Genomic DNA, 12,878 nt, shown 5'->3' with positions numbered 1-12,878 from the left:
CAGCAATTGCAACGTTGCTGCGAAGTGTCCGAATTGTTCTGGTGCCCACCATGCAACGTCAAAAGTGTGCCCAAAGGTCATGAAGGAAATCGGCATTCTAAAGAAGATGGGTAGAGATAATTCCATTCACAGTTAAGCGGCAAGGGCTATGCGCCACCTCAGACGCCGTTCACGACTCAGACATCAACGGGACCGCAGCCTTCATCGCGTAGAAGAAAAACCAGCTCAAGTGCAGCATCCACCCCCTCCTAGTGTCAGGAATGAATAGGCACGTGCCTCAAAGCCTTTGTATGCTACGAATGTACAAGGCGGCTTATCGTCGACCCCAAACACATCGGAGACTCAGTGGCCCTCGTTACCATCAAGTCGTGCGGGAACACCCTTATGCACCGCTCGTGCAAGCACTGAAGAAAATGAAAAGATGGATGACATTGACGTCATGAGAATGTTGAAATAATTGATGGGCTCCATGCGCAGGATTCTTTCCGGCCTAAATGTCCCGGCTGCCAATGCCGCCGTGTAGCTACTTGAAGTGTTGGAACCACTGCAAGTGGTTCTTCACCAAGCAAGCATGGCAATGATGTTTGAAGAACGGATGCGTCAATGGTTTGTTACGAAATGGAATGCTGAAAGTCTACGTAATCGTTTGTCGGATTTCCGACAGCAGTTATTTATGTACCAATTTCCAGTTATGGTTATCAGTGAACCTAATATGGATTCTTCTTTCAGTATTTCTGGATATGTCCAGGTGTGGTCTCGTAACGACGAAGCCTCAAGCAAAGTGCTAGTTTGTATACGTCACGATCTGGTGTATTTCAGGCATGACGACCCATCGCATACTACTAATGATTACGTATGCCTTACCACAAAACACAGATGTTGCACGGTTACAGTGATTGTAGGATATATGCACCCAAGAGCGAGGATCGATTGCTCGCACCTGATGTCTGCTGCAAGCATCGTAAGGTCCTCATATTGTGATTGGTGACTTTAACGCGCACCATCCGCTGTGGAGTAGCACTTCGATGAATTCTCGTGGCAAATATTTGGCCGCTTTCATGTGTAGTCAGGGACTACATGTGCTCCATGACGGGTCCCCAACATTTATTCGTGGCATGTCTTACGGCAGTTGTCTTGACCTAACGTTTGTATCAAGAAGCTTTCTGTCTTCAGCATGCTGGTTGACGCATCTAGAGACTCATGGTAGTGACCACCTCCTCACTTACGTTTACTTTAGCTGGTTTCGCCGTTCAGGTTCACGTTGTATTTGTCGAGCAGAGTGGATTGCATTTAAGACCTCTGTCGACGCCGCCTGTCAGAGTATGACATTTCCATCCGAAAGAGAGGGCATCATTGCCTCTATACTGAGAGACAAAACCAGAGAAGTCAGCATACCGAGGCACATATCATCGGTCGACATGCAGTATGAGGCCCTTCATGCAATCCGTCGCCGCGCGGAACGGCGATACAGAAGAACAAAATCACCGTCAGATTTTTCGAGCAGTCGCCAAGCTCAAAGATATTTTCTTCGACATCTGGAGAAGCTTGACACACGTGGTTGGAGGACATTCTGTGGATGGCTAGATCCAAGACAGCCTCTATGTAAGATCTGGCGAGTCATACGAAGTCTCCAGGCAACTCCACAACTACAACACCCATTCCATGCGGTGGCCCCACATCATCGCCGGACCGAATTGCAGGTAGCAGAGGACTACTGTAAACTCATTGTGGACGCATCTAATGCAGTGACTTCATCTCTTGTCACCATTGCGCCTCCATAGCCTGATGAACGATTCGAAGTACCGTTTACGATCCAAGAGCTTGACGCTGCGATTTCGGTTTCGCGACGCCCATCGGCACCAGGACCAGACGGAACCACGTACGCTGCACTCTGTCATGTTGGCACAGAATCCCGACGTCTTCTTCTATCTTTTTATAATACGACGTGGGAGACAGGAAATGTTCCAGATAGTTGGAAATGCAGTCGCATTGTAGCGCTGTTTAAATCGGGGAAGTGCCCTAAAGAGCTTTTCTCCTACAGACCGATCGCCTTAGCCAGTTGCGTCGGCAAATTAATAGAAAGAATGGTCTTGTCAAGGCTAGAATAATTTCTAGAGAAACGTAATTGCTTTTCTGATTTTATGCACGGATTTATAAGAGACCGTTTTTCCATTGACGGTGTTATCGACTTGGTATCCACTGTTGAACAGGAAAGAAGTCGCCATCGGTTAGTTGGAGCTGTTTTTCTGTATATTTAGGGTGCGCACGACAATGTACTCCTTGATGCACTGGAAGATTTCGACGTCGGTGGCGGGCTATATCGATGTACTGTTAGCTACCTCAGTGGCCGCACGGCGTATAGATCGACATGTGATGGCGACACCAGACAGTACCTTATACATTGAGGTGTTCCACAAGGGGGAGTTCTCAGTCGAACTCTTTTCAATGTTGCACCTATTGGCTTTGCATCTGAACTTCCTTGCACGGTGAAGATTAGCACATATGTGGACGACATATTAATATGAGCGTTTGTAACCACCCGCCCCCAAATGCGTGCTAGGCTTCAACGTGCAGTGACAATCACAACTAAGCATCTGCGGCGTCAAGGCCTCCAACTGTCAACTGAAAAATTTTCCGTGATTACATTCACGCGAAAACAAATGACCAGATATCCGATAATCGTTAACGGAGTAGCGATACCTACGGTTACACACCACATATTCCTTGGCTTAGTCATAGACTGGGGATTATCTTGGTCAAGACACGTCGCCGCACTGAAGTCCAAGCTGAAGAGTTTTGTTCACGTCCTTCGCGTCGTTGCAGGAACAAGATGGGGCCCCTCGGAGTCGTCATTACTCCAATTGTACCAAGCATTATTCGTAGGGTATATACGGTGCAGCATGCCGGCGCTCTCAAGCATGGGACTTGGCTGTGTGCGCGCGCTGGAGAGCATTGAAGCTCAAGCATTACGCACATGTTTGGGCCTCCCACGATGCACGTCAACCAATGGAACAATAGAGGAAGCTCGTGCTTGTCCTATTGGGGTATCCTTGCTCTGCGAGCCTCTTCGAATGTACCTTCGCGTGTTGACGCGACACATGCACCATCCTCTGTTGTCGCTCCCTGCCACCCACCCTGGTACCAGCTTTTCAAGGACTGTATCGCGCCATCAAAGTGTTATGCCATAAGGAGTTTCTCCCGCCTGTATTCCGAGAATACCCCCGTGGGTTCTGCCTAAACCTGTCGTTACATTGAAGACCCCTGGAATTACTAAAAAAGTCATTAGTTGCCTCTATTGGCCTCAGGCAACTGACCCTGTTGCCATTTCTGCAGAGTACGGAGATACTGTACAAGTGTATACCGATGGCTCTCTCACCCCATATACCTCCACTGCAGCCTTTGTCATTCCACATATGATTATCGCTCGGCGGTTTAAACTAGACCATAGCTCAACATCAACTGCCGCAAAACTTGTCGCTATCCCGGAGGCACTTCGATTTCTCTCTGAGGAGCATCCTCACGCATGGACGATATTCTGTGATTGCAAGCCAGCTCTTCAAACGATTGACTGTGTCCTCAGATGGGGCCCGTATTATTCCATGGCTATAGAAATGACAGAGTGTCTCGAACACGCAGCTAGAGATGGCCGCAATGTCACCTTTCAATGGATACCCTCACACTGTGGCGTGATCGGGAACGAACAGGCAGACGCTGAAGCGAAAACTGCTTTAGATAATGCTTGTGAAGTACGCATTCCGTTCTCACGAACAGACACAAACACCCTTACTTCGGCGCGCAATACGCAACCGTACGTTGGAACACTGGACCCAACCAGACCGACGACAGAAGCGATTACACAAATGGGACCAAGAAATGAAATTTCGTATGCCTCACACGTTCAAAAGAAGCTACACGAGCATGGTGCAACGGATTCGCCTTGGTGCAGCATTCACAAACCGTCATAGACATCGCATAGGTGCCAGTGATACTAGCCCAAACTGTGAATACTGTGAGGTGCCAGAAAAACTTGAACATATATTTTGCGTGTGTCCCGCGTACGTGCACGAACGACAAAAACTTGTCTCTTCCATTGAAACAATCCGTAAGAGACTGCTATCAGACGAGCTTCTTTTAGGCCCTTGGCCAAAGGCACACAGCGCAGCCCTGGTAACAAGTGCCGCTATAGCTTTTCTCCAAGCCACTGGGCTGACGCACGGCCCTAGAGATGCCACAACTCTGAATTTGTAAATACGCATCTCTTCCTTATACCATCATCATTCATCAGTCTTTTCCCTCCCCGTCCCTTTTCCCCAGTGTAGAGCGGCAAGCCTGGGCAAGATATAGCTCAGGCCGACCTCTCTGCCTTTCTGTAAATAAATTTATCTCTCTCTCTCTCTCTCTCTCGACGGCGCTTCCCTTCTCTTGGCACCCTAATGTAACCCTAATGGTCCACCGGCTATCTAACCTACGCATTATATCACCTGCCCCGCTTCATTTCTTTTCTCTTGATGTCAATAAGAATATCGTCTATGCCCGCTCGCTCTCTGATGCAAACCGCTCTCTTTCTGTCTCTTAATGTTACACCTAGCATTCTTCGTTCCATCTCTCTTTGCGTGGTCCTTAACTTGTTCTCAAACTTCTTTGTCAGTCTCCAAGCTTCCGCCCCATATGTCAGCACCGGTAGAATGTACTGATGGTACACCTTTCTTTTCAATGATAATGGTATTCCACTCAGGAGCTGACAATGTCCGCTGCATGCGCTCAGACCCATTTTTATTGTTCTGTAAATGTTCTTCTCCCAATGAGGGATAATGCGACTAATTGACCGAGGCAAACTCACTCCTTCACAGACTAAATGCTGACTGGCGGTCCTGAACTCTTGTACCCTTGTCCGACTATTCGTCATTATCCTTGTATTCTGAATATTCTTCAAACCCACTCTTATACCTCTCTGTTAAGGTCCCCAATAATTTGTTGTAACTCATCCGCAGTGTTGCTGAGGACAGTGTCTGGACAACGTCATCTGAACGCCTAGGTTTGTTGAGATATTGACCGTTGATACTTACTACTAAGCCTTCGCAGTTTAATAGCTCGAATACTTCTTCCAAGCGCGCAGTGAGTAGCATTGGAGAAATTGTGTCTCTTTGTCTGGCTCCCTTCCTTATAGGTATATTCCTACTTTTCTTGTGTAGAATTAAGGGACCTGCGGAATCTATGTATACGTTTTCCAAGGTATTTACGTAAGCGGTCTGTACTCCTTGATTACGTAATTCATCTATGACTGCTGGTATCTCTACTGAATCAAATGCCTTTTCGATATCTATGAAAGCCATATTCAGAGGCTCATTGTACTCTGCGGATTTCTCGATTACCTGATTCTAGACATGGGTGTGATCAATTATAGAGTATCCCTTTCTGAAGCCAGCCTGTTCGCTTGGTTGACTAAAGTCCAGTGTTGTCGTTATTCTATTGGAGATTATTTTGGTAAATATTTTTATGTAATACTGCGAGTAAGCTAATGGGGCTATAATTTTTCAATTTTTTCACCTGTCCTTTTTGTGCATTAGTATAATGTTTGCATTATTCCAGGTTTCTGGGACCCTTGGAGTCGATAGAAACTGTGTACAGGGAGCCGCCAGTTTTTCAAGCAATACGTCTCCTCTATGTTTGATTAAATCGACTGTTATTTCATTTTTTCCTGTCGATTGTCCCCGTTTTCTGTCTTGGATGGCCCTCCTAACCTCATCGTTAGTTACAGAAGGAATGCCTTCCACCTGTTCATTACTGCTTCGAATGGAGGTATCGTGGCTGCTCTGGGTACGTACATGTTAGTATAGCATTCTTCTGCTGCTCTTGCTTTACCTTCCACATTGCTGATGACATTACTCTGTTTATCTTTCAGTGCATACATCTTGGTTAGTGCTACGCCAAGTTTCCTTTTCGCTGACTACATGCTGCAGTGCATGTGAAGCAGTATATGTACATAGATACCAAATAAAAGGCAGGGATCCGCAACTACTATTGCAACCAAACGAGATGCTAACTCGTAAAATGCCCAGGTGTTCCTAACCTGAGATCCCAACGTTCCCTTATCCGTGAGATGGCAACATATAACGAAACTTTTGCCGTCCTTCCTGAATAGCTTTGGGCGAAAAGCGCTTACATGAACTTCTGAGGACACTGACTGCGTCCAAAAAGAACAGCAAGGCCCGGATGCGAGGAACCGATGCACTCTGATTAGAAGAAATGGGACTGCGTCCGGTACAGAAAGTGAAAAAGAGGCCTGAATTCCCAGTAAGGCAAATACACATATAATGTGACGCGTACAAAGGCAATACAGGAAAACAAACTTACGAGAACCGAAGTAATGCGTTTTGCTAATTACCTTTCCTTGTCTGTTACTCGGCCCACATCTTCGCACTGTTCACATAAAAGAGAGAATGTAGAATTAGGAAGTAGAAAATAAAGACGATAGTTTGCTTTGCTTTACATGTGGAGTGAGAGGCTCAAAATTGTACAACATAGAAACGAAGGATTATGAAGCTTAGAAGCTTTGAACAGGCTGTAGTCTGCCATTATGGCAATCTGATAATTTTTTTGACATTGCATAGAAAGAAGAACAGAGGAAAAGTGCTGACCAAAACGCCTATTCCTGACAAAAGATACTGTGCAGTAAGCCTTACGAATTCACGTGCTGTGTTTGCTGGCGTAAACATTACCAGGTGCAAGCAAATTTACATTCTGGATGTGAAAGAAGTTTGAGTTGTACTTATTTGTGGAAGGTGCGCCTGCCCGGGAGAGAGAGAGGAATGAGTCGGGTTTTTATCTTCCTATCACGTATATGTACTTAGCCATTAATCTCTACTACAGTAACCATTAGCTTGTTACTGCTGGACTAGAGCGGCTTTTTCTCAAACTGAGACTGGCCAATTTACAAGTCTAGCGCTCTCCCTCAAGAAAACAAGGCGACATCGGGGTGATAGGATAAAAGTGAGAAGAAGAGAGTTAGACGAAGGCCAATGAATATAAAGAGAGAAACTTTACTAAGTTGTACGGCAGAATGTCTTAATATATATGTGGGTTCTTTTTTTACACAGATAGGATTCGACTTGTGCTCTAGCTTGTTAAGGTTGATCATGAACAAGTAGGTCTTATGTCAGGAGTTTTGAACTGCACACGGTAACTAGTTTTCGAGTGCGGTTGAGTGTTAACCCATTTATGGCACGTCAATGTGAATAAGCAGCTGGCGCCTCTACGAGGTTGCATCTTCTCGCGTGAAAGAAAGAAGTAAGAAAGCGACGGGGCGTGCTTGAGAGGCAGCACTAGAATCGCAATCTTCTGGCAGCCTTCTGACACATAGCTTTCATAGTTTAAAAATATTCAATGTCTTCATTTTATTGGGAACAACAGATGTTTTCGTTTACAGCAAATGAATTTTGTTAGCCCGAATACAGCAGGCCATGGTGCGCCCTTAAAAGCGCAAAAAATGATTCATGCCTTTGAGCATCCTCTCACTTTTACGAAACAGCCTATATATTTTTTGTGTATTTTACACAGCCAATTTGACTCTTCGCTTATACCACACTACTATATTTTTGGTTCCGGAAATACGCAAGCTTTTAATGTGAAAGCATGAGTGAACTCGATTTAAGTAAATCTGCTACAAACAATCGGAGCACTGAGCCTGCACCTTCTGTAAATTACGCTTTTCGGTTTATACAGGGTAAGCAAAATTGCATTATCCTGTGCGTAAGCACTCCCATGGCACATCGCACTAAGGCTTTGCCATAGGGTCAAAAAATAAAAACAAGAACTGAAAATTATCTGTGCTCAATCCGCTGCTATTTTACAGGTGTCTATTCGTCAAGATACACCTGCCTACAATTTGATAATTTCTAGAAAGGAAACCCCGTTGCTAGGAACTAGAAAATTGCAATACCGTAATGATGCAGCAAGACAGTGCACATTTATTTATTTATTTATTTATTTATTTATTTATTTATTTATTTATTTATTTATTTATTTATTTATTGTCATACTCTCAAGGCCCGGAGGCATTACAGAGAGGAGTGGTGATTAGTACAAACATATTCGTTAACAATATTCTTGAAGTTTGTGGCGTCAGAAATGGCAGTGACGGAGGCAGGGAGGCGGTTCCAGTCATTCGTCGTTCTTGGTATAAAGGAATCAAAATAAACGTTCGTGCGACAAGTTGGGACTTCAACCTTAAAACGATGATCCGTGCGTGACGATATGTATGATGGAGGGGAGATTAGTTCATCCTTAAGTGTTTCGTTAGAGTAATAGATCTTGTGAAAAAGGCATAGGCGAAAGTATTTACGACGTAACTCTAGGTTAGGCAAGTCAAGGGTTAGTTTCATTGATGAGACACTTGCATGACGAGAATAATTCGAAAGAATAAAACGAGCAGCTCGGTTTTGAATGGATTCGATGGTGTTCTTTAACTTTAGAGTAGAAGGGTCGAAAATGGAGCATGCATATTCAAGTTTAGGCCTCACTAAGGATTTGTACAGAAATAACTTGACAGCTACAGATGCCGATGAAAAATTACGCCGTAAAAACCCAAGCATGCGATTAGCGTTACCGTAAATGTAATTTATATGAATATTCCATGTGCGATTGTGCGTAATGTAGATACCAAGATATTTATATGATGATACATTTTCTACAGGTATGTTGTTAATATTGTACGTAGGAAGGGTGGTATTTCTTACAACACGGGACACACGCATCGCCTTACATTTATTAGAATTGAGCTTCATTTGGGATCTAGCACACCATGATGTTACTATGCCAATGTCTGATTGAAGAGTATCGCAGTCGCCAGAGTTAGAAATGACACGATAGAGAACACAGTCATCGGCGAATAACTTAATTGATGATTTAATTTGGTCTGGGAGGTCATTAATATAAATTAGAAATAATAATGGTCCTAGAACCGAGCCTTGCGGTACACCGGAGGTTACTCGACCAGTGGAAGAGAAGTATTCGTTAGCATAAACAAATTGGGAACGGTTAGACAAAAAACACTTGATCCAAGCAAGCACGTTAGGATCAATGTTGAGGTTACTTAATTTGGTTAAAAGTAATTCGTGTGAAACAGTATCGAATGCTTTGGCGAAGTCTAAAAAAATGCAGTCAATAATAATGTTAGCATCCATCGCCTGGAATAAATCATTAGTGAATGACAAAAGCTGTGTTTCGCAGGAATAGTATTTTCTAAATCCATGTTGGTAGGGGGTAAAAAATGGGTTTGACTCGAGAAATGAAACCAGGTGTGAGTAAATTATGTGCTCCATTAATTTGCAGGGAACGCTGGTTAGGGATATAGGTCTGTAATTAAGTGGGGAGTACCGACTGCCAGACTTATGTACGGGAATCACCATCCCTTCCTTCCAATCATTCGGAAGGATGGTGGTTCGAAGTGACTGAGCAAAGATTTCGCTCAGAATTATAGATGAATAAGTAATAGTTCCCTTAACAAATTTCGTGTTGATACCATCTACTCCACTGCATGCAGAAACTTTTGAGGTCCGTATCAACTTTACAACGCCATCAAAGTCAATGGTAATAGGAAGCATTGGAAAATAATGCACATCAGGAAAAACAGCGCTTGCGCACAGCACAGAATCCGAAAATACAGAGATGAACGCGTCATTCAACACTTCACAACAGACACTCCGATCGACAGGTTCGTTGTTAAGGTCACACAGCTCAATGGTACTAGATTTTTTACCGTTGACCACACTCCAAAATTTCTGTGGGTTGTCTTTCAAAAAAGAAGGCAACGTGTGCTCATAAAATGTTGTTTTGGACTCTGCTACAGCATTCTTGTAGTCGCTCAGTGCTAGTGTGTAAGCATTCCAACGATCATGATTGCCAGTTAATTTTGCTCGTCGGAAAAGCCTTTTCTTTTTGTTCAGTAAACGTTTAAGACGCGAGTTGAACCAGGGTGCGCGAGAATTAGAATAAATACGTTTTTGCGGGATGTACCGGTTAATTAAGGAGTTGGCTTTCTCTTTGAATATTGACCAGTTTTCTTCAACCGATCGAGTGTGGAAACTTGGAATGTAGTCAGTGATGAAAGTTTCTAGTTCGTTATTAATTGCGGCAAAATCAGCATTTTTGTAATCACGTATAACTTTCGACGAATTAACAGATGGGATGGTTAACATCAAATTACCCTGGATTATACAATGATCGCTAATACCCGGTAGGTAAGTTAGGGGCGAAACAAATTCCGGGGATGTAGTAAGGATTAAATCTAGGATATTAGCCGAGTGTGCAGAACATCGAGTAGGCTTCAGGACAAGCTGGTGCAGGTTAAAATCGAGGCAAAGGCTGATGAATTCGGAATATTCAGAACAACACTCTTGGGTTGAAAGGGTATCAGTATACCAGTTAATGCCAGGAAAGTTAAAGTCCCCAAGGAGTATTAGTGGCGTGGAAGGGAACCGTAAAATTAAACTATTTAAGGCATCGTGAAGGTCTGAACAAAATGTGTTAGGTGAGGAAGGGGGCCTGTAAACGACGCAAATGATAAAATTTTTGCGTTCGAAGCCTACGCGCGTGCACACTAGCTCTAATGGCGACGCAAGCTCAATTTCAGCAGCGGTAATCGAATCACGAACACCGATAAGTACACCGCCACCACACCGCACATCACGATCATGTCGATAGAAACGGTAAACACCCTGGCATTCCAAAATTTCACGGTCTTCAATTTTGCTAGAAAGCCATGTCTCTGTCAGGATAACAATATCTGCACTGCACGTGTCGACGACAGAAGATAAAGCATCCCGCTTGTTGCATACGCTGCGAATATTTGAATACAGAAGAGAAATATTTTTTGCCACCGGACCATGACTCCGCTATGTTTGTGAATTGCTAGGGCCATCAGAAGGTGCATTTGGGACAGAATTTGTCGAACGAAGCTCGTTTGTGTGGATTTCGAGACTCGATCAGTTACCGGACAGTAAACGTAAGTTTTTTTGTCGATTTGTAGACGGTTAAGCCGTAACACATATTTCTGTCCGCTAGCCTTTCCGAATTCAATCAATTTTTTCTGTGACAAGCGTGTAGCGCGGCAGAAGTCTTCGCTAACAGAAATGCCAGAACCTTTGAATTTTTTTCGCTCAGTGAAAACCTTTTGCTTTAGTTTTGAGGACGAGAATTTTACGATTATGGGCCGGTGCTTATTTACTGCATAGGTACCCAGCCTGTGGGCGCGGGAAATGGCTTCATCTATTAAAGTTATCTGTAGTAAATTGGTAAGGCAGTTTCGAATTTTAGTTTCCGATTCGGACCAGTTCTCAGCTGGGACGTCAGGAATCCCGTAGAATATAAGGTTGTCACGGCGAGAGCGGTCTTCCAGCTCGTCCAACCGAGAAGTTATTGCTGCAGTTTGGTCTCGCACAGCTTCATCGACTACTCTCGGTAGATCAACACCATTCTGATTTGCTTCATATGATTCCACCAGGGATTCAACTGTTGCGAGCCTACTGGCTAAGCTGGAAACTTTTTCCTCAAGTTTTTGCTGATTAGCTCGGACCTCTGATAGCATCCCTATTACCTCGGTATGGCGTGCGTCACTTTTAGCCAACAAGGCCGCAATGGCGTCTAGAATCTCCTTTTGAGGACCAGGGTTCTGTTCCACATCCCCAGCTAACATAAGCAACTTAACAACATATATACACTAAAAAAAATCACAAAGAATCACCAATGGGCCTGGGAAGAGCAGCAGACAGATATTACTGGATCGCTTAGCGTGCAACGACGGGTGTTTACCAACCTGTACAACAAACAAGAACGGGTTTTGAAGCGGTTGCATGGCTGCCGCTCCGTCCAGCCCACTGAAGTGGCCCGATGAAAGCGTCGCTCTTAAGTACATCCGGCTGACTGGTGTCGTAGGCGATGGGAATGGCCAGCCAAGTCGGGGCACGATGTACACCGCGTCAAGGGTTGATGATGTGGCGTTTCCGCCATAGTGTTGATCTCTGACGTAACATGGTGATAGAGGCAGGACGATAGCCTCGCAAAAGGAATCCAAGGGCTGCCATGTGCCGAGGAACGCCAGAATCTGTACAACAAACAAGAACGGGTTTTGAAGCGGTTGCATGGCTGCCGCTCCGTCCAGCCCACTCCCACTCCGTCCAGCCCACTCCGTCCCACTCCACTCCACTCCCACTCCGTCCAGCCACATGACACCGAGCTTGCAATAACTTAATCTTAACTTTGAATCTTCATTTTTCTCCTTGATACGAAAGTATAACACAGTCACGCACATATCTTTCTTACTAAATACCGCAGGCCCAAGTTGCTTTTGCCTGTTTTCTTTCGGCAGAAAGCTGGCGATTTTATTTCCTTCATAAAGTACCAACATTTCACGTTCACTTAACTAAAACGTCTACGACAATCGCTACTATACAGGGTGCTTTATATATAGCTGCGCCAAATTTATAAAAATTGGCTGTTGCAAATAGCACTATTCTAATCGTTGACCTATATTACTCGGGCAGGCAGCCATTATGTCCACGAGAAATCAAAATACCTAATTAAGTAATTAGCATATTTACGTTATTTACTTTTTCAATTGTTAATATTACGGCCACTATATCAGCCTGCGAATTACAGTCAGTGAGCTCTCAGGGCATATCCACTTGCTACGAGGTCTGCGGACTGCACCAGTTTTGACATATTGTTACCGACGAGGCGTATTTATTACAGATGATGGATGAGATGGATGAGTCCAGAAAAAACATTCCGGCACCAATTTCGTTCTGCGCTCCACATCAAAAAAGATCCGTCGTCCTCTTCCTCTTCGTTTCGCCTCAACCAAGCCGCTACATTCCCCGTTT

The 12,878-nt window shown here is 44.3% G+C and overlaps 1 pseudogene; it reads right to left on the bottom strand.

The window, feature by feature from the left end:
* Window positions 1–12,150, bottom strand: part of LOC142588857 (uncharacterized) — a 33,588-nt pseudogene extending 21,438 nt beyond the window's left edge.
* Between the last annotated feature and the right edge of the window lie 728 nt (window positions 12,151–12,878).

Source organism: Dermacentor variabilis, chromosome 7 (genome assembly GCF_050947875.1).
Source record: "Dermacentor variabilis isolate Ectoservices chromosome 7, ASM5094787v1, whole genome shotgun sequence".
Classification (NCBI taxonomy): Eukaryota; Metazoa; Arthropoda; class Arachnida; order Ixodida; family Ixodidae; genus Dermacentor; species Dermacentor variabilis.
The sequence above is the reverse complement of the archived record's forward strand: the minus strand, read 5'-3'. Positions and strand labels throughout refer to the sequence as shown.